Genomic DNA, 22,861 nt, shown 5'->3' with positions numbered 1-22,861 from the left:
GGGTAAATCCCTTTATGTCAGGCAGTGTGATGTGTGCAAGGACCTACAGCCCAAGGAAGCCTTGGATCCAGTGCTGCTTAATCCTGTCCTTGGTATGTCACCTTTCATATGACTGCATAATGTAACTAGCTACTTTATATTGGTACTCATCTGTGTATATAAAAATCGACACACATTTGACCCCTCTCTCACTTATCTGCACAGGTGGACATTGGCAGAGGAGTGCTATTTGGGCGGCTCAGAAGCACATGCCCTGGCAGTGTCCAAAATTTGCAAGGGGCTTGCTCCGCCTTATCTTTGCAGTAGAGAAGCTGTAGGGTAAATCCCTTTACGGGAGGCAGTGCAATGTGTGCAAGGACCTGCAGCCCAAGGAAGCCTTCGATCCAGTGCGGCTTAATCCTGTCCTTGGTACGTCACCTTTCATATGACTGCATATTGTAACTAGCCACTTAATATTGGTACAAATTGGAGATTTAGAGGATGGTGTAAGGCCGTGGTGGCCTATTTTCTAATGTTAATAAGCTAATAAGTAGTGAATTAAAACATGGTGGCCAATTTTAAACAAACTCGAAACAAGAATTCTATAAGCTCTCAATTAGATCTCAATATATTATGTTGCCAGGAGTTTATAAGCATTCAATCAAAAATTGATACAAATTTTTGTCTAGGATGTGCCATCCGATCTATTGAAATTATAACCACTGCTTGATGCAAAAAAAAAATGCTCGAAGAACTTGTTTTCAAGATTTTTGTCGACCTAGAAAAAAAAACGCGAAGTAGTTCAACCTAACTAATCCCCAAAGCTTGCATCCACAACGTCAAGGCTCTGAGGCACTCCACAAGTGCACCCGTTGTTGGGCCACCGGTCCAGAAGCCTCGCGCACGGATGACCGAGCATCAGTGACCACTAGTCAAGAACAAACAAAACCAAATAAAACTAGCCCCTCGCTCATTTATTATCCAGATTTATGAAATAGAACTTGGACTCTGATATGGTATGCTCTTTGCTCCCCTGGACCACTGACATGCACACATATGTTCAAGGCAGGCTTAGAAAGAACATGGCAATGGGGTGATGCAGTGAGGAAGAATAGATTGCCAAGACCAAGCCAAAAGAAATTTAAACTCGGCAGCGTCCTCACGGAACTGGATTATTTTATTCCTTCTCCGCTCTTTAAGTTGATGCCAGATATCCTTTTGGCAAGAACGCAAGTCCCAGGGCTATTTCAGGCGCTGCTACTGCAGTGAAAGTATTTGGCGCAGTCAGTGATGCCGCAGGGCTTACATGCAGCAAACTACCATGCAAATTCGCTCAGACATGTCCAGCTGCTTGACAGGCACAAGTAACGAATGCATATGTATAACTAATGAAATAAAAAGTTTATTGTTGCTATTTATATGAATACCTTTAGACTCAAGTAAACTCCATTTCATACATCAGGTGCACACTGCCAAAGCTAGCGCTATTTTCTGTGCAACCTGCATCCGCGGCACAAAATATTGCGTTGCTTGTGGTGAGTGAAAAATAACAAATGCTTTGCTGACAGGCTTCGTGAATAATACCTTTGTAATCAGCATGACAAAAACGCTCTTATTGAGAGCGAATCGATCGAGATCTGTGATTTTGTATTTAACGTTTGCTTTTTTTCATTTCATGTTTTTGCTGTCCTCGCAACCCTGGCCGTCATTTTTAATCTTTCCGGCTCCCTTTCACTTTTGAGAAAATGGCGTCCAGTTCAGCGGCCCCAGTCATTTCTCCTGTATGCATTTTCTCAAAGGCTCGTACATCCAAGCTGTTAAGGCACGCTAAGCAAGTAATTGCAAACGTGTACTCCCGTACCAAGATCCGTTTTCCGGAGAAGTCTGTTCGGGAAGTACTGAATGCTGCGAGTGAGGACACCGGAGTACCTCCCCTTATGATTGCCAAAATCAAGGCGGAGTGTCTGCGTGGGCCTTTGGCGTCTCCAAAGAAAAGGCCTTGTGTCATGAAGATTTCAAGCTCGCGGACAGTCAAGAATGACAGCTACGCAATCCATGCCATCCGTTTGAGAGTGCACAGCATGTACGCGAAGAAGGAAGTCACAACACTGGACAGTGTGCTAAAGGCTATCAATGAGGATGGCAACCTGCAGAAATTCAAGAAAACGACGTTGTGAAGGACATTGAATTCGCATGGAACCTTGCGCTGACGAGCAGTGAAAATTTCCTGGCATCGCAGGCAGCTGCAGGCGATCAAGGAATTCCGAGGACAAGGCAGGTACGGGTCGTTCCTTGCTTATTTTCTTACGCAGCACGTTTAGATTGGCTTCACGAAAATCTTATTAATTTCAGAAAGGCGAGAGCGAAGTCACGACACACTCGCCGATGCGCCGGGAAAATATCCTGGCAGAATTATGTGTCATCGATAAACAGCTCCACTACATCCAAAAAGATGTGGGAGCAAGTTCATAAACTGGACGGAAAATACTCCCCCTTTGCAATGCCACTACTGACAGCCCCTGGCACAAACGAGTACACAAGAACGAGCAGACATATTAGAAAAACATTTTGCTGCAATTTCAAGTTCTGCAAACTATACACATTTTTCTTTAAAGCAGAAATCAATAGCTTAAAAACAAAAACTCCCAAATGACTGGTAGTGTAAATGAAACCTTTAATGCTGACTTACACTTGAAGAATTAAAAATAGTGCTGTTATCAGGCAAAAACACTGCTCCAGGGCCCGATGAAGTCCATTATGTAATGTTAGCTCATTTATCTGAAACCTCAGTAGAAGCACTATTGAAGCTCTAATAAAATCCGGATATCCGGGAAAATTCCAAAGGCCTGGAAGAATGCTATTATAGTGCCTCTGTTGAAGCCTGGGAAGTTGCCAAACTCCCCAGGCCAATTATTGAAAGCATTCTAAATATAAGACTGATGTTTGTTCTCGAATCTCAAGAACTGCTGGACATTCACCAGTGCGGTTTCAAGAAAACAAGCTTGATGTTAGCACTGCAACCTCATAAGTGTTGCTTCAGAACAACACATTTAAAAGTAATTGACTTTTGTGTAAAGGTGACATTTCACAGCCAGTTCTGCGCTACGTTTGGGTGGCGCACGTGTCTGCATGGGTCAGATTTAATCACTTAATCCCAATTGGTGCGGCAAGCAAAATCAACAACTGCCAAAAATGTCAGTGCATCATCTACCTAGAGCAAACCTGTGTCAATGCAGGGCACACAAAAAAATACGTCTGGCAGGACAAGACTGTCAAGTCACCGCAGGATACCTTCCTGAAAGGTTTAACTACGGGATTGGCAGTGGCTTTGGGCAAAGGGGCCCGTTTGATTCTTGTACATGCTGGGAGCAGTCCAGCAGGATTCGTGCAAGACACTACTGACTTCTTCAGATCAAAAAAAGGCAACTATGTTGACTACCAATCTGAGATGGACGGCAACTACTTTGAGAAGTGTTTCACAAACAAGCTTTTGCCAAACATTCTGATCAATAGCAGTGTTGTCATGAACAATGCTCTATATCATAGCTTGGCTCTTGAAAAAGCACCTATCGAGTCTGCGCGCAAAGTTGATATTCAACTTTGGCTCACAAAGGGAGGTGTTCCATAGTCAAAAAGGACCTGATGAAGAGAAATGCTGGAGCTTTCTCAAAAGGTAAACACACCCAGCATTGTGTACCGCATCGACACTCGGCCACGTAGTGCTTCGTTTACCCCCGTACCACTGTGAGTTCAACCCCATTCAACTTGTTTGAAGTCAGGTGTAGGGATACATCGCTAGTCGCAACAAATGTTTTACTTTGACTGAAGTGGAAAAGCTCCTGCCAGAAGCGCTGGCATCTATAAGCCAGAAAAACTGGCATAACTGTTGTGTTCAAGTGAAGCAAGTTGAGGCTGAAGCGTGGTAACGCGATAAAATTGCCGACACTGAAAGTGAACTGTTTGTCTTAGCATTTGTGACATGTGCACCTCCTCTTCTGATGAGTTGAGCCAACACCCTCTAAATACTTTCTTCAGGCCTCTCCAGGCCCTCCTTTCTACACGTGCTACGTCACGCCAAGTGTCCGGTCCGGCTGCTCACCAAGCGCGGCTCCGCTCGGTTGTCTCCCTCGATGTGCTCGCGCTTACCCGGGCAAGCACAGACACGAACGCAGTCTTGCAGTGAGCGTCTAGCTGCTACTTGAGTCTTTCAGTCTGGCGTTGGGTGCATTTCTGTTCGTTCCTCGCACGGCTGTATCTGTTTCGTGTGGCCGTTTCTTGTGTGGCGTGCGTGCCTGTGCTAGCGCACGAATGGGAAACTGAATGCCTGCCGTGTAGCGAGTGCAACTTCGTGAAACATTGGCCGGTGCTGTGTTCCTGGGTGCCGCGGGAACTACCAGAATGGCCCAAAAGTATGTGTTTATTGCTTTCCAAGAGACGAAGTACGAAGAAAAGCCTGGTTGCGAGCCATTCCACGGAAGGATTTCACACCTACAGAGCATTCGAGGGTAAGACAAATATTGCTTAATAGGCGCTGGTAATTATCTTAGTTGTGAGCTGTCGCTCCCGGAAAGGCATGCTGTCTTTGTAGGCAATGATATCACTTCTTTAACTTATGTATGAATTGTCCAGGAAGCATTTAGTTCTGTGGATGTGCATAAGGCTTGTGTAAAAGCTGATTAAATATGTAAAAGCTGTGCACTATTCAAACTCTTTTTACTTGTTTTAGGCAATGGAGAGTCATGGCGAATGGCCTTGCTTCATTTTCTCGTGCAGGTGTGTGAACTGCACTTCCACGCAGGCGACTTCATTACAAAGTTGTCACACCAAAATGAACTGACAGGGAAAATAATAGGGGTGAAGCGCGACAAACTACAGTTGAAGATTGATGCTGCGCCTTCTGTGTTTCCAAACTGTCCAAAATACTTGTCCTCAACGCCTGGACAGAGTGAATCGCCGGAGACAAAAAAAGCAAGAAGGGAAAACGCTGCTTTGCAGGAGGCTATGAGGAAGTCACTTCAGTCTAATAACCTTGAACAGAAAAGAAACAAAGTTTCATCTTACCAGGACTTCAAATCTAAGCTGTCTGGGATCTGCAACACAAAATTCTGGACCGTTTATGTCGATGAGCAGTGCGTTAGGTTCCTTCTCATCGAGAATGATCCTTCACCTAATGTGAAATGCGCCTTGGTAGTTCTCCCTGATCTGTCACTTTCTGTTTTCTTGAATGGAGTGAAGCTTCTATCGCTTCCTTCAGGCAGGATTCTGCCAACTCAAGTATGCGACAATTCCAGCCTGTCTTTGCTGCTAGAAGAACTCGAGATAGGCTTGCATAATATACCTGAGGTGACGAAAGAGTCGAAACATACTAAAGTATTGCAGTTTGTCGGTTCACTGCTTGCAGACCTCATTGAGGACAGTGATACGACGAAAGAAAAGTCTTCTTTGCTGAAATTTCTGGTTGAGCAGATAGAGCTTCTCCTCGCGAAACAGCATGTGTATAGCGCAGAGCTGCTGGTATTCGCCAGTATTTTGAATTCGATTTCTCCTCACGCATATCACTTCACAAGAGCTGCATCAAGAATCATTCTGCCCCATCCTTCCACACTGCACCGTGTTTGCTCAAATTACAAAGCTGACCCTCTTGTGGAGCAAAATCAACCGCACTGTCTCTCCTACATCCGAGAACGAGTGAAATCAATGAAAGACCACGAGAAGACAGTGACCCTGATGATCGATAAGATCCACATAAAACCATACTTCGACTACAAAGGGGGCACAATAGTAGGATCGTCGGTTCATTCAACGGAACCAGCAACAACAGCCCATGTGTTCATGGTACAATCACTCCTTTCTGCAAACAAGGACATCATTCACATATTACCTGTGAGCAAACTGAGCGCAGAAATTTTGCACGAGCATGCTAAGAACATAATCATTAATGTTGAGAAAATGGGGCTTAAAATTATCGCTGCGATAACAGACAACAATGCTCTGAACCGCAAGATGATGTCGTTATTTGCTACAAGTCCTCAGGTGAGCACTGTCTCTCCCCATCCAGCCGATAACGCTCGCCCTCTTTTCTACGTGGTCGATCCTGTGCATCTCTTGAAGTGCATCAGGAACAATTGGATTAACCAGAAAAACCCTGGAACATGCCTCTATTTCCCTGAAATGGACTTGAGTGGAGCAATGCCTGCAGGGCCTCCTCGTATGAAAGCTGCTTCTTTCGCAGCTGTGCGGCAGCTTTATTCTTCAGAGAAGACGTCGCTTGTGAAGGCTGCTTACAGACTGAACGCAAAAGCCGTGAATCCAACCTCAACGGAGCGGCAAAATGTAAAGCTTGTTCTCAACGTCATTAATCAGTTTGTTTCAAATGCCCTCAGGACACATGGTTCCGCGTTCAAGATTCCTCAAGCTGAGTCGACTGCTCTTTTCATTGACGTTATCCTCACATGGCAAATAGTCAACGTTAAGACCCCTTGCAAAGGCCAGAGGCTAAGGGACAGCATGCAAGACCCTGTAAGGTCTGCTGATGACACACAGTTAGCTTTCCTGAGCGGCGTTGTGGACTGGTTGGACGCTTGGGCAAGAATAAACATCACCAGTGGCTCGCTGACGAAAGAGACTCACAGTGCTTTGCGACTGACATGCTATTCTCTGGTAGAACTCTCGCGCTACTGCTTAGAAGAACTTCACTTCAAGTACGTACTGCTGGGCGAATTTCAGACGGATGCGCTAGAAGACCGGTTCGGCCGTTACCACCAGCTGGCAGGATCACAGTACCACATTTCCGTGCGTCAGCTCTACGAATGTGAGAACAAGCTTCGTCTTCAAAAACTTTTGACATTTCCACGCGAGGAAACAGAGTTTGAAGACGTAAGTGAGGATCTTGTCCCATGCAACTTTTCTGTGGCTGTCAGCGACGACGATATTACACACGCCCACTCTGACATGGATGCTATTGTCTACATTGCAGGATACGCTGCTCATGCTGCTTTAAAGAAGCTTTCATGTTCTGCTTGCTTCAGCAAATTGGTGATTGAAAATCGAGAGACCGAAGCGGAAAATACTGCCATGATAGCTAACCTGTCGAGAGGAGGGCTGAAGTTTCCCCAGCCATGCACAGTTCACATGGTACTGATGACTAAAGTAGTTGCAGAAAAGTTGTCTTTTGGAGCAACCGCGGAAGATTTTCTCTCCTGTAGAAATCAACGTGGTGTCGTGATTTCACAGATTTCCCTCCTGGACGAACACGACATTAAGACATGTGAAAATGGCCACACTGCACAAACTCTCCTGCGCTTGGTAGTACGCGTTGCAACCAATGTTGTTTTAAACAACTTTTGCAAACTAAGAAATGATGCCATACAAGACAATGCGCAGCAGAAGGCCGCAGCCCGGAAAGCAGCAATGCTTAAGAAGAAGTAAGTTTTACTCCCAAAGCAATAAAAATGCTTTGCGCACACTTCATTGCTGGTGTCTCGTCGTTTTTTATTGTAAGGGTCAGATTAGCTGTACAAATACTCAACAGCGCAACATTACTGTGAGTGTCATTATAGCTGTGTGTGAAAGCTTTAAGCAAAACACAATACTGAATAAAACTACCACAATGCGCAGTAGACGGCGTTTTTTTTTTTTCAATGTTCACGAACTTCTACTTTAACAACTAGATATACACATGTGAGGTCTGTGCAGATGGGTTTTACCGCACGGCAGACATCATGTACGTGATAGAGCCTAATAATTAGATGATTAATTGAAATTAACTAATCAATTTTTTATTATAATGACCAATAATGCGAAATTGGCGGCCGTATGCTAAATTGTTTATTATAAAAAACTGGATTAGCAGCTCGAACTTTCTTGACAATAAGGTGTTGTGCAATAAAAAATATATATATAAAGCAGAAAAAATGATAGCCTAAGGCGCGCACAAACTCGCGAATTTCTTTTCTGCAGCAACGACAAAAATGAAAATGAAGGAATCACTTATAAGGCAGCTACGTACGGCAGTACCTGAATAGTGCAGACGGGCGCGGCGCGCTGAAATCGCGGAGCGCAGGGCCGGCACGGTCCCTTGGCGTGACGTCACGCGGCCGGTGGAGAGGCCTTAGCATTGAGAGGGTGTTGGTTGAGCACACATTTGAATGATGAAGATTAAGTGTCATTGAGGAACTTGTCAGACTTCGAATATATGTGTAAAACTCACGCCACTAAGAGAGAGATGACTCATCAGAGTGTTGTGATCACTTTTGTGCGTGTGTGGGTGGAAAGGTGAAAATGTGTGCATGTGGGTGTGTTGATCAGTCTACCAGGGAAAGACAGAGGACTCATTGGGATGCTGTGATCACTTGTGTCTGCATCTGTGTAAAAGCACATGATCATTAGGATCAACTAGTATCAGGCAGTAACTTGCAGTGTAGGAGGTGATGTGGATGTGAAGGACGTGGTGGTGGCGGCGGAGGAGGTGGTGGTGACTGTGGTGATGCGTGGTCATGTTAATAATGTCTGTACAGAAGTAGGATTTGTAAGGGAGTGCAAATAATACCTATTTGCCAATTAGATTCTGAATAGTCGTCACTGTGTGCAGTTTTTTTTTTTTTGGAAGATTCACAGCAGAAAAATAGAGTGGAGCTGAATCAAGCATTGTGTCAATTATTCGAAAAGTGTGTGTGTGTACGGTGAACGAGAAGTGAAATCGCACCAGTACGGCAAAAGCCTTGCGGGAAGAAAACCGCCGCCATACATGTATGGCAACAACCCTCAAAGGGTTAAGTAACCCGATTCATCAAATTCTTATGCTCAATATTATCCATTACTGTAAAACTTGTGTTGGCATGAAATGGCACACATTATGTGCCTTTTTGGTGACTCCTGAGCAAGGTACAGCTGTTGTAAAAGTGCACCATTTTAAATAACAGTCCACTGAGCGGTTATTTCTCCCCAGTAATGCAAATTTGCATAATTCATGTTTACATTTGTGCGCAGATTCCCAGTGCCTGGAAGTTCCACAAAAGAACCAAGAAGCTGGAAAAAAAGGGTGCGCAAGGTGAACTTGCATCAGGGTCGTCAATGTGCCAAGACGAACCAATACAGGAGCAAGAATGCAGTGGTACCTGAGCATTAATTAGCCCAAACTGGGCAGAGACGTTCAGCATACCATGGGACCCGATGCCAAAAACACCACTACTCAATGCTGTGAAAGAGGGAAAACGTAGCTCCTAAAGGCCTCAGGAAAATGATTCGGATCATTAACAACGGTGTTCAAAAAGTGCCCTTCTCCATTACACAAGCAAGTTCCTGTCATTGCAAAAGCAGTACGGATGTCCCGTCCAACATCCTTTAAAGACATTTTCGATGGTACACTTATCAGAACTGGCTATGATTCTTTGCTGAACAAGCTTGTCGCACACACTGACATCAGGAGGGAAGACTCTCGAAACAAGGAAGGTAACCAGGTTAACAGATCGCAGCAAACTCCTGCAGTGCCTTTGGCATTTCCCACACTCAAGAATGGGTGCGGCGCTCTAGGAATATGACCAGCTGACGTGCGCCACATCACCCTACGGGCCCCTGCTCTCCCCTGCCCCTCATGATGAAGGTACAGGGAGATCGTTGGCATCGCGGGAAAACGCCGCATACCACTCTGCGCGGTGCAACAGCTAACCAGAGCCTTCATACAGGAGCAATTGAGTAACCCCCTGCTTGGTTTTCACTCACGGCTCCGTGGAAAGCAAAATTTGCTCGCTCACCGCAGCAGCTGCCATCCCTGATAGCAGTTGCACCGTCAGCGAAGAATGACATACCTGGGCCTGGACATTTTGCCCACCACTGCTATCCCACTACCCAGATGTGCACTGCTCTGAGACTCTCGCGCTGCCCTCAGCCACCTGCAGACTCCTGGCTGTGGCACACCGCTGCTGTGCCCTCAATGTCTCGCAGGGCACAAATGCAGCATTCGCGCACAGTGGGCGCCCGGTCACTGTGGCATAAATGGCAATGAGCACGCCAACAACCTCGTACCGCCATACATCAGCTCCCTCTCGGCGACAAATCTCTCGCTCAGGACGTGTGTGTAGTGATTGATCGATGACTACCTCCGCCAGCATCACTCGGACCCATTCATCACGTGCGGAGAGTGCACTTTTGTAGTCGGCGCGGGCTCAGTGTGATGCCGTCAGCATGCAATGATCATCCGAGTGCACATCAAATGCACGTGGTCCAAGGTAAGACGGGTTTGCCACGAACTTTTGTCAAGCGAGGCATGCGGTGATTGAGATGCAGTGGAGACATTAGGGCACGTGGTGCTCAATGCTATAAAAGAGGGAAAACGTCCAGCTCCTAAAGGTGGCAGAAAAATCATTCGGATAATTAACAACAGTGTTCAAAAGTGCCCTTCTCCATTACGCAAGCATTACGCATGATGCTTCGCTGTACCGCATCCGCAGAGCCACATCACGAGATGCTCGCAGCCTATAGGGCGCTCGGACATTTCCAACAGCATCGAGATGCTTCTGTGGCCGCGCAGCAGTGCATGCACTTGTGACAGGACACTGCGTTCGTCGAGCAGGTAGGCTTGAAGTACCACTTGCTCTTTGCGAGGTAGTGCGCATGTAACACGAACACTCTGTGTGCTACTTCAGACGTATGCTGCCGAGTGCCCCACCTCAGTAGCTTGTGCATTGTGTCATACTTGCCACGGCCGCTCGATCTCCCTTGGGTGCGGCCTGCCAAGTCGCGGCCTGGACAAAAGAGAGGGTGTGATGAGCCTGGTTGCCCTTTCGGTCACTAGAGGCGCATGGCATCGGTGAAAGCTCCTGGGGGGCCGGCGCGGCGGGAGGCTGGAAATCTGCGGCTGTGTGTGCTTTTCTTTTACGTGTTCTGAGTGTTCCTGCTTGAACTTCACTGCGTAAACAGACGTGCGTCAAAAGCAGATACTGCGAACTTGTTTATCCGAGCGAAGCTGCGCAATACATGCATCCAAAGAGTTGGAAACGGGGTTCCTTGTCGTATGACTTCGACGAGCGAAAGAATGCTCCCCGGTAAGCACTGTTGCACATACTATGACCGTGATTGCATCAGCTATGTCTTTTGCCACATTATTTAAGGAGCTTCCGAAAATGCCTAGGAACTGTTGTGTGCCGCGCTGCCTATCAAATGCTGCAAGAAACCCGGAGCTTTGTTACCATGAAATACCGTCCAATGCAAACCTTCGGGAGGAGTGGCTACGCAACATCTCGCGGCAAGGTAGTGAGAAGGGCAGCCAGTGGCAACCGAGCTCCAGAGCTGTTGTGTGCTCACTGCATTTTAATAAGGACGATTATAGGGAAGGAACGAAACGTAAGTTGCTCAGGCCGGCGGCGGTTCCGATGCAGTTTCCTTTCTATCCCACATACAAGCAGCCGGTGACTTCAAAAAAGCGGAGAACGCTTTCTCGTGCGCAATCTCTAACTCTCACATCTCAGATGAGCGGTATGTTTGCGGAGCAGGAATTTGTGCAATCAGTCTAGTGCTGAACACGGCGGGAGTGAAAGTTTCCTCGTCCAGTCAGGTGTAGAAGAAAGCCCTGCTTCGGACGAGTGCTTGACTATAGAAGTACGCCAAATAAAGGTGTGTAAAGATGAAGAATGTCAGACGTCATTAGATTTGACAGCCTTTTTCGACGATACTAAAAAAAGAGCTAATCGCTTTGAAATGCAAGCCCGAAGACTTAATGAGCGACTGCAAAAGTTACAAGAAAGTCACGACGAAGTCCGCCAACGACTGAAGCGTTATGAAGATGATCGAGCTGCGCAGGTTGCAATGAACATGTCCAAAGCTGCAGCAGATGGTGACAAGACCGCGAAATTTTGTCTTGGAACAGGTCATGAACTTCGGTCATGAAAGAGGTCATGAACTCTGTGGCAAAAAGTTTAGAATTTCTGCACTCCATTGGCTAGTTATGAACGTTTGCGTAACAGCTATGTTTGGACCATTTTTTGTCAATAACAAATTCTAGCATCATTTTTTAAACTCTTTTTTGCTTTTGAATATCATATAAAACGATGCTTTATAAGGTCAGTGTGAAATAAAAATTTAAAGGTCAAAATTTTAAAAAACTTTAAAAAAGGTGGTGACATACCTTAAGGGAGACCGAGCGGCCGTGTACTTGCGAACTGTTTGTGACAGGACGCAACGCGTGCACAGATATGTATATACAGCTTTGTGATTATAACGTAAACAACTGCAATGGCCGCTCACGCACAGTCATTTGTGGACAGTTCTCAGATAATTGCGCACAAGTGACGTGAATTCTTTTTTTGGCGTGGCCATGGCAACCGGTCGCTAACTTAGAGGGCGCTGCGAAACGCGGGCCCACGCTATGCCGGCGTGGCGCGGCACTTCGCACGTGGTTTTGCATGTTTCAGTGTGCGGCTGCACTTCCGTGCTGTTTTAAACGTGTTTTTTTATTTTGCCTAAACACCGTCTGTTTGCCTACCGTCAGCAGAGTAGCCTACAACAGTGAGTGTTGCGCAAAGTGATGCGCAAATGTTAGAATATGATTATATTCTAACATTTGTTCCCGGAGAAGAGATGGAGTTGGCAGACATGCTATCAAGGCCATTGGATCCTGCAGACATCAGCCCTTTGGACACGAGATGCGAACGCTCATGCAGTCAGTGCTCGTAACTGAACAGCTGCACTACTTGCGCGTGAGACTACATCCGATAACTATCTGAAAGCGGTAGTGCAAAATATTGCAGATGGGAACGCGGTTGAAGGTCCGCTCGAATATGTGACTGCTGAACTTACAGTAGTGGGTGGAATACTGCTTAAGGGAACAAAGTTCGTTATACCTAAAAGCATGAGGGCCGAGACGTTGAAACACATTCATGCTGGCCACCCTGGAATTGCCAAGTGCCGAGCAACGGCAAGGCAGCTGGTGTACTAGCCGTACATCAACGCAGACGTTGCATCAATGATTAAGAGTTGTTCAGCCTGCAGAAAGTGTGCTTATAACCAATCATCAGAGTAGCTGATAATCCGTGCCATTCCAGCCCAAGCCTGGCACCGTGCAGGTGTGGAAATAGTCCAATATGATGATGGAAAATACTACCTCATCGCTTACGATACAATGTTGAATTTTCCAGATGTTGAGGACCTCCAGGATCGAATGACAGCTGGCATCATCGAGAAATTTGGAGCGATGTTTGCTCGATTCGGAATCCCAATGGAGGTATGCGCAGATAATGGCCCATAATTCTCCAGTCATGAATTCGCCCTTTTCGCCTAGCTGTATGACTTCGAACGTTTACGTCAAGCCCAATGTTTCCTCAGTCCAAGAGGTGAAAAGGAAGTGCAAGTATCAAAACGCATTCTCAAGAAAACCACGGAGGAGAGGGAAAACTTTTGGCTTGGTTCGCTTAAAGAAGCGAAGAAGAAACTGGGCATTATTTAAAGGGGTAAGGACATCAAATTTTTGTGTTGTAAACAGTACGTAGTGATTCCATAAGCACAGAACACGGTGTTAGAAGCACGAATTCACATTATAGAATTTATTATTGCATTATTAGCAGGCAGCAGCTTCAATTTCCGTTCGTAGTTGCTAGGTTTTTGCTTGACGTCAGAGCACAGAAGACTAACATGAAAAAGTCATCTGGACCCAAAACTCGTGACGTCAACGAGTAGACGCATCCGTCTCAACGAGTAGACGCATCCGTCTGCTTGAAGTGCACGTGGTAACACGCACTGCACACGGAGTTAGGAAAAATGTCCCGCTCGGAGTCTGATGTTGACAAGACAGAATTTAATTTTTGCGAGAACACTGACTATGGTGACATCAACAGTGATAGCAGTGCTGGTGACTGTGGAAACGATGATCCCGCTACTTCAAACCTGGATAATCATTTCATATTCTATCCTCTAGCCAGCGATTTGAAAGTGGAGGCAGGCAGCGACCAGCCCAACGCAGCCCACCTCGAGCCGGTGGCTGCTGAAAATATAGGGAAAGCAATTTACTTGATGCTTTACTTTGCTGCGCTTGGCTAAGATATTTTCATTTGTTTTCGTCGAATTTCTGTCACACCAGTCGAACTGTCATCACAAATCACAGAAACTATCGCTGGCACATGTAAGGTATACCTAGCATGTTGTACTCTGTTTTTGCTGCTTGTTCATGTAAACAATGGGTATATTTTGTTGCGAGCACATATTACGCTGTTTGGATGCAGTTTCTCCTTGAATTGTTAATTGGGAAACTGCCTATTAGGGCTCTCAGTAGTGCCGTGAACTTTGTTCTTCACTATGTCGTTTTGAATGCAGTTTATCCCTCACATTAAGTTATGCGCAAAGGTGGAGAGGCTACATAGAGCATTCCAGTTATAATTTTATGTACCAAAAGAAGCGCCAGATGAAGTTATCAGGTAAGCATTTTAGCTTGGAAACAAAAAACAAAAAAAAAAAACAGTGCACTCTTGAGAGACGGACAGAGAAACAACAACACTCCATGTCCATGTCTCAAGAGTGCGCTGTTTTATGTTCTTCTGAGATAAAAAAGCATTTTAGGTAGAGCCTGTAGCCTATGCTCATACAGTGGAGACCACTTACAACGTAACCGCTTCTAGTGCGGGACCGGATATAATGCACTTTTTGCCGGCCGCCGGTGTGATTCTCATAGAACCCAAGTAAAATCAAACCATTTATAATGCGGTGGCACGAACCGAAATACCAGTTATAGTGCAGTTTTGAAATTCGCTCGCTGAGAGCGCGGAACAGCATGTGTGTATCCCTACGCGGCATCGCGCTTCCCTGCGCGGCACAACTACAGGCTCCGTAGGCGCGCCACTCTTGTTGCAAAAGCAACCCTACGCTCGTCGCTGAGCCATTTCGCAGAGCCCAAGAAATGCCACACTGCACATGCACGAGGGGCAGTGATGTCACATGACTCACAGCTGGTGCGTCGGAGCCGCTGCCGTTGCTGTGTGGGTGACTCAGAGTTGCCGCCGCCGTCGCTGCGTGGGTGACTTGGAGTCGCCGCTGCCTGCCAGCTGTGCACACCGGAGACGTGCAGCCGTTGCTTGCGCAATCATCCAGGTTTAACCACAGGTAAACCACTGCCAATTTTTTCTTCCCAGGCCCACCACGCCCCACGAGTTGCTTCGTCTTGCAGAAGATTGCGCAACAGCTATGCTTCTCTCTCCCCGACGTTGTTTTGCTACTATCTTTATGGCGTCCGTGTCTCAAAAAAAAAGCCCGGGAAACAACAGGCCTTATCTCTTGAAAGGAAGGAGCGCATAATCAAGGACACTGAAAGCGGTACGGCGAAAGCTTCAGTTGCTAGGAGGTATGGTGTCGCTGACACAAGTTTCCGCAATCTGGAAGAACCGTGAAAACATACGGAATCAGATAGAAAGAGACTGCGCATCTCTCACAAGAAAAAGGATTCATACGCTCAAGTATGAAGACGTTGGTGAGGCCTTGTTTAGGTGGTTCCGCGAAGTGCGAGCACAGAACGTCCCAGTAAGTGACCCGATGCTCCAAACGAAGGCTAGGAACTTCGCGCACCTGTTTGGAATGATGGCTTCAATCCACTGAATGGATGGATTCAGTGATTTAAAGATAACCAGTGGTTCGACGTTAATCTTGAGACACTACTCTCAGCGTACACGGACAAAGACGTGTACAATGTCGATTAGGCTGGTGTGTGCTACAACATGCTTCCCAACCGAACCGTAGCACTGAAAGGTGGCCCTTGCTCCGGCCACAAGGTGTCAAAGAAGCGTGTAACTGTTTTGTTTTGTGCAAACATGGACGGACCCGACAAGGTGCGCTTGTGATAGGAAAAACGAAGAGGTCCCGATGTTTAAGGGGGGACACGGGTCTTGGAGACGAAAAAATCGCGAAAAAATCGATTTTTCAATTTTATTCTCTTTGAATTCTTCTCGCTCTTCCGCACCCACCTGCCAAAAATTGAGACTAATAGTGCCCTGTTTTATTAAAATAAGCGCGATTTTATAAGGCAAAAACTTGTGAACACCCCCGAGAAACTCCGGGAAATAACCCATTTTGCATCGCCCATTATTCTAAAACAACTAGTCGGAGCGCAGCCATCTTGGTCTCGTTCGAAAGAGCGTTCCTTGGGCATGCTTTCCCGCCAAACATCAGCCGCCAAAGCGACCCCACATGGAAGATACAAAGCAAAAACGAACACACAGTCGCGCTCTTCTATTGGCCCTCAGCCATCACGTGATGAAAACCGCCGCGTACGGGCCGCGCCATTTTGAGTTTCGCCTGCTTGCGCTATGCCTGACGACCGTCGGAAGTTTGCTACCGTGCATAAGTTTGGAAAAAAACGTGCTGCGAAGCGCAATGAGACATCACTGTCATCAAGGACGGTGGCCGCGGACACTCGCACCGCAAAGGAAAGTACGACGTGGACACAACGTGCAACGGCGGGCGAGACGGACACCGCTACGGCGGTGCCTGGCGCGTCAGCTGCGAACAGCGGAGGCAGCCGCTCGGACCATGTAAGAATCGATGCAGCATGCCGATTGCGGAGATCTGCGGCAGTGGGACACCAACGAAGCTTCAACGACGAAATCGACGCAACGCGCAGCGGCGGACGACACGGTCGACTTTGCGGTGGTGCCCGGCGCGTCAGTTTCCGACAGCGGAGGCAGCTGCACGGACTGCGCGAGGATCGACGCAACATGCACAAGTGCCGATTGCGGAGATCTGCGGCGGCGGTACGAAGCCGACGAAGCTTCCATGACGACATCGACGCAACGCGGAACGACGGGCGAGGCGGCAGTCCGTGGAGCGATCCCCAGCGCGTCGGCTTCAGACAGCGGAGGCTGCCGCTCGGACCGCGTCAGGATCGATGCGAAGTACATGACAAGTGCCGAGCGCGAAGATTTGCTGCGACGGGATGAAGCCAAAACTGCGGAATTGTCGTCTGTATCGGGGACGAAGCGCAAAATGAAATTGCTGACCACCGAGCATGAGGCACCGAGTTCGTCGCCCGCGGCGTACACTATCGTCGATTTGGATTTGGTGAACAGCCTTTTGGAGCTTACTTCGTGCCGTGTGTGCCGCGGTGCAGTGCACATTGAAAGAGACGTGCGCGAATACGGTGTGGCCGTCAAGCTCAAATTGAAACGTGCCAACTGTGACGAAGTCGCGTCGGTGTGGAGCTCGAGTCGAGTCAAAAGCAAGGCAAACTGCAAACCCTTCGAAATTAACCTGCTAGCGGTGCGTGCTATGCAAAGCACTGGGAATGGACAAACGGCACTTAATGACATCTTTGCTGGTCTAGCTATCTCGCATAGAGGTCTGCACAATAAGACTTTTCAGCATTACCTGAAAACAAAGATGCAACCAGCAGCAACAGCAGCTTGCAAAAAGAACTTGTCTGTGTGTGCCACAGCCGTGAAAGACTTATATAAAGAGCTGGCTTTCAGCAGCCCAGGTAACATTGCCATTTGTTTTGATGACACGTGGCACACAAGAGGCCATACCTCCCACATAGGGGTGGCTACAGCCATTGAACTGTTTTCAGGCTACGTGCTTGACTATGTAGTTTTGTCGAATTTTTGCTTGGGCTGTGAGTGTGCGCAACATTCTGACAGCCCAAAATACACAGAATGGAAAACTCGCCATGTCTGCCAGAAGAACACAGACAGTAAGGCAGGTCAAATGGAGGCTGAAGCAGAACTGATCTTTTTCCAGCGATCTCTCTCCCTCCATGGCCTCAGGTACTGTCACCCGCAAAAGTTTGCGGAATCTCCAGCGCGTGGCTGAGCGGCGGGAAACTGCATTCCTGCGCCATCTGCCGTCAAAGAGCACGGCGTCGAGGCTCACGGAAATGGCACGCCAGGGGCGCTTTGCGCATGCCTGTCCTTTCTTCGCTATCAAGCATGTCTCGTCACTAGCTTCCCCGTGATGTGCTTTTGCCACTCGCGGCAGCCGCTGATGCGCCGCGTCATCATCGTCGCGTGTCTGCTTTGGCGGGTAAGATGAACGACGAAGCAAGCCGGTGTGTTTTGCTCGACGCGCAACGTTGTCTGAATAAATGTTATCTTCCCAGAGGTACTGCCGTTCGAGCGTGTTTTTTTAGACCAGGTACAACACGATGATCAGTATTCTGTCACTGCGACTCAGTGTTACTGCGTGTCATACGACAATGCCACCTCGAGTTCCAGAGGAACAAAGAAGGTACATCGCTCGCCTCTTTCTGGAAGGCGTACCCCAGAAAGAGATATGCAGCATAACAGGCAGATCTAAATCGGCAGTCACAAGAGTCGTAAAAGCTTTACGAGATCAAGGGAGGATTGCGGATGCACCCCGCAGCGGGCGGCCAAGGGTGACTGAAGACATCGATGATGAGCTAATTGTTGCCGCGGCCGTGGTGGACCCTTTCTTAAGTGCACAAGAAATTAAGGAAGAACTTGGTCTGAATGTGTCCTGCGACACAATTCGTAGGCGCCTAAAGGAAGCAGGGTTGCAAAACTGTGCTGCGGCCCAAAAACCTTACTTAACCGACAAGCAACGCCGACAGAGGTTGGAATTTGCTCGAGCATATCAGCACTGGGCTGTTGATGACTGGAGCGAAGTCATCTTTACGGATGAATCCACCTTTTGTACAAGATGGGACCAACAGCAGCGTGTTTGGCGGCCTCTGAATTGCAGGTATGATTGAAGTTGACATATTTAACCTAATTAACGTTTTTAGATATCCGATATACTGAAACCAATAACGAAAAATGAATAACAATTATCCTCATTGTCTTTGGCGAGCAGTTCCTACCCTAATAAGTTCTCAAGTGAATAACCACTGTACTCGCTTTATCAGGCATAATTGAGAGTAATTTACTAATTCCTCTTGCAGCATCGATATCACATGATATTTTTCTTAATTTTCGCAATTTTTCTCAGAAGCACAAATTTTTCAACTAGGTAAGCAGTCAATATGCTTTCAGAATGTTTTAGTTATCGTTATCGCGCACTGATTCGTTTTAAGGAAATTCATTCTCTGAGACGGCAAAAGGAAGACGGCAGGGCGAGTTTTATATTGGCTGCTCTTCCTTTTCCCTCACAGGTACCGACCGGAGTACACACAAAGTGTGCTTTCAAGTGGTCGGTGCAGCGTTGCCGTCTGGGGGGCTGTCAGCAGAGATGGACTTGGCCCACTAGTCCGAATCAATGGGACCTTCAATGCTCCGTCCTACTGCGCCATAATCAAGGAGACTTTGGTGCCGTATGCCCTGGACGGTCCATTCCCTGATGGGTTTTACTGGCTCCAGCACGACCGCAGTCCCGTGCATACTGCGCGCTTTACAGAAGCCACTCTGAACTCATGCGGTGTGCTGCGGTTACCATGGCCACCAAGCGGTGCTGACCTTAATCCTATAGAGAATTTGTGGGGCATAATGAAAACACGCCTGGCCAGGAGAAATCTTCGTATCCCCAACGCGGATGCTCTTTGGTGTGAAATTCAGGAAGCATGGGGTGCTCTCAGCGCAGAGCATTCAACTGTGAGAGCTTTGTACGAGTCGATGCCGCAGCGAATCTCAGAAGTCATCTATGCAGAAGGGCACTACACTCGTCACTAACTGACACCTGACATAATGTTGTCATTATATTTCTTTGAGTAAGGCACATAAATATCAATGTGACTTTTCGTTATCACTCGAACGGGTGCATCCTTTTCATGTTTGCAAATCCCTTGGTACTCCCACATTTACAAAAATCAGACTTCGGCGCGTACATTGTATTCTTTCACGTCTGGAAACCCCATGGATGCTCAGTGATGTATGCATTCAGGGGATATTCTATGATGACGCCATAAATTAAGGCGGCGATTGTGACGTTTCTAATGTGACATCGTTAAAGCTGCTTTCTCAACAAAATTCGCTGTCGGCGTTGTGAACGATGTATCATGGGCATGACTATAGAATTCGGAGCTTGCAATTTACATGGCCACGCACCGATTTGATGTAGGGTTTGCGACATCACACGACCACATGGCATGGCTGATTTGGCAGGCGCTGACAACTTGGGTTTCTCATATCAAATGGAAGAGTAAGCGGAATCAAACCCTCCAGGACACTTGTATTCCGTGTCAAGCATGCTACTCCTAGGCTGCGCAAGTACTTTCGTACAACTTGGTTATATATGATTTACAGTTAGGTCTTGTGATCTACCGCTTGGTCTTCCAAAAAAAAAAACAACGTGCGGAGCGCAATGAGAAAAATAGCGATAAAAAAGAAATTATTCAAATCAGTGTAGAATGTGCAGATAGATTTCATGACTGGATAAAACATTTATTATCTCGTGAAATTATCTCGTGAAAGCGGAAGTTGATCAGTTGCATCTTTCACGACCCTCATCTTAACTGAACCAAGACTCGGAACTGGTAATTCATTACAAATATCATTCAAGTTAGTGTTAGGTTTTCCTGTGATGAAGGTAAGGTGTGCTCGTAGTAAATAGGAACACATACTTTAGCGTAGTTGAAAACAAATGGGAAGAAATGCTCCACCTGCAAGTCCCTTGGAATGTAATACAAGTATTTCAGACAACGTTGCGCGTCGAGCAAAACACACCGGCTTGCTCTGTCGTTCCTCTTACCCGCCAAAGCAGACACGCGGCGCATCAGCGGCTGCTGCGGTGCAAGGACGCATCACGGGGAAGCGAGCGACGAGACATGCTTGATAGCGAAGAAAGGACAGGCATGCGCAAAGCGCCCCTGGCGCGCCATTTCCGTGAGCCTCGACGCCGTGCTCTTTGACGGCAGATGGCGCAGGAATGCAGTTTCCCGCCGCTCAGCCAAGCGCTGGAGATCCCGCAAACTTTTGCGGGTGACAGTACACAACAATGTTGTGCGATGGCGACAGCCGCTCCTACAACGCCGTCAGGGAGGCCAAGGTGTACGGATTTATTGATGTTGATAAAGAGGACTGCATTAATCACGTACAAAAGCGTATGGGCACTGCGCTTCGTAACTTGGTGCACAAGCAGAGCTCTGATGGGGAGCGCATCAGTGGCAAGGGACGGCTGACTGGTGATTTGATCACCAAGTTATCTAGCTACTATAGTTGGGCCCTAAAATCTCATGCAGGCAATCTAGAGGCCATGCATTCAGCTGTGATGGCTACCTACCACCACATTACTTCAACAGATGACAGGCCCAACCACAGTCTCTGCCCCAGTGGTGAAGATTCTTGGTGCAAACATAATGCTGCCGTGGCAAAAAATGAGCAACCACCAAAACATAAGTACAAGCTGCCCGAGTGTGTCAGCACCGCACTGTTGCCACTGTATTAGCGTTTGGCTGACAAGGCTCTTTTACAACGTTGCCAAAGGAACAAGACTCAGAATGCAAATGAGGCTTTGCACTCCTTGATATGGAGTCTTGTTCCAAAAGACAAAAATGTGTCGTTGTTTGCTGTGGAGACAGCTGTCGCAGAAGCAATAATGCGGTTCAATGAGGGAAACCATAAAGCCAGCTCACACATTTTGAAAGAGCTTCAGCTAAATCAAAATGAAAAAAGCAGCCAGAGAGCAGCTGAAAAAGATCTGCACCGCAGTGTGAGAGCAGAGAGGAAGCGTGCTTCCTCTGCAGCTTTTCAGACTGCAGCAAAACGAAAGCAGAAGGGCAAACCCAATGCAGATTACTGTCCAGGAGCCTTCTAGGCCACAGTGGCCTGCATTTCTATAGTTTTTGTTTGATTAAATTAGTGTTTGACATTGCAATTCGTTTTTTCCATTTTTCTCAAAATGAAAATTTTGCCTACCCTTCTATTTTGCGGGTGGCATTGTGGCTCTCCTACTCGTTAGATTGTAATGATTTTTTTTTTACTGGCTCGTGAGTGTTAAAGGAACACAATAAAGCTATTATACAATGTCTCAACTGCATAAAAAATTTTTAAACATAAGAAGATGTAGAAAGGGGGTGGTTGCACTTGTGAAGCTGAAACTTAAAACTTCCATAACTTTGGCTTGTAGTAAGGCAGGAGCACAAAACTTGTTTTATTGTGTTCCTTGTGTTCCTCAACACTGCGCAATCGCTTCCGCCATGCAGGATTTGTGCTGAAAGACGAGTCGGCTGCCTTGGACAAGGAGAGCGTCGTTGAGCTGCTGTCGGGTGGTGAGCAGCTCATTGACGACCTTTGCGCTGCAGGTGTCAAAATTTCATCGACCGTTTTGTTTTCAGAGTTCGCAGACGTGGACCGCGAGTTGGAACTGTGCGCTGGGCTCACAGATGCCGAAATTATTCGTTAAGTGCTTGCAGAGTCGAACAGCGACGACGGCGCACCTGCAGCAGCGCAGCCGACGCAAGCTGAGCTGATGCAAGCGGTTGCAACCCTTTCATCGGCTTACGGCGACACGACTCTCGCCGAAATTCAGGCGGACCTGTTATCATGGAAGTCTAGCGTGGTGCAGAAAAGCATTCATGACTTTTTCCCAATAAATTGAGCTTTTTTGGTGCACATTTGTTTTTTCGGACATTTTCGCGGTCCGTTGAGGGTCCGAAAAATCTGTCATCGACTGTATTTGGATTCCTCATGACTTCTTGCATCTATTAGTGAAAATTAATTGCCCAAAGATGCGCTTTTAAATTAATATGAATCATTAAAGGGTCGAAGTAATGAGAAATATGCGCGAGCAATGCGCGAAAGTAGTCTGTTTTGCAGCATACATAACTTCGAAACTAATTGCCGGATCGCGGCCATCTTGGGCTCATTCGAAAAAGGCTCCTTTTGACTTGCTTTCCCACAAAGTCAAGCCAGCCCAAGCTGCCCAGCAAGCAAAATACAAGGCAAAAGCTGAACGGAGTATAAAGCTACGCTATTGGTTCTCACACGTCATGTGATAAATTCTCTGCATGTGATTCGAGCGCAGC

At 47.1% G+C, this 22,861-nt stretch overlaps 1 long non-coding RNA gene and 1 pseudogene across 4 annotated transcripts in view; one reads left to right on the top strand and one right to left on the bottom strand.

Moving 5' to 3' along the window:
• LOC146188851 (uncharacterized) overlaps positions 1-22,861 on the bottom strand; it is a 94,637-nt gene that overhangs the window by 53,234 nt on the left and 18,542 nt on the right. The window lies entirely within an intron of this gene.
• LOC146188853 (uncharacterized) lies at positions 4,865-10,058 on the top strand (annotated as a pseudogene).

Source organism: Amblyomma maculatum, chromosome 5 (genome assembly GCF_055883805.1).
Source record: "Amblyomma maculatum isolate TAMU_Amacu chromosome 5, ASM5588380v1, whole genome shotgun sequence".
NCBI classification, from domain to species: domain Eukaryota; kingdom Metazoa; phylum Arthropoda; class Arachnida; order Ixodida; family Ixodidae; genus Amblyomma; species Amblyomma maculatum.
Note: the sequence above shows the minus strand (reverse complement) of the source record. Positions and strands in the feature narration are given on the sequence as shown.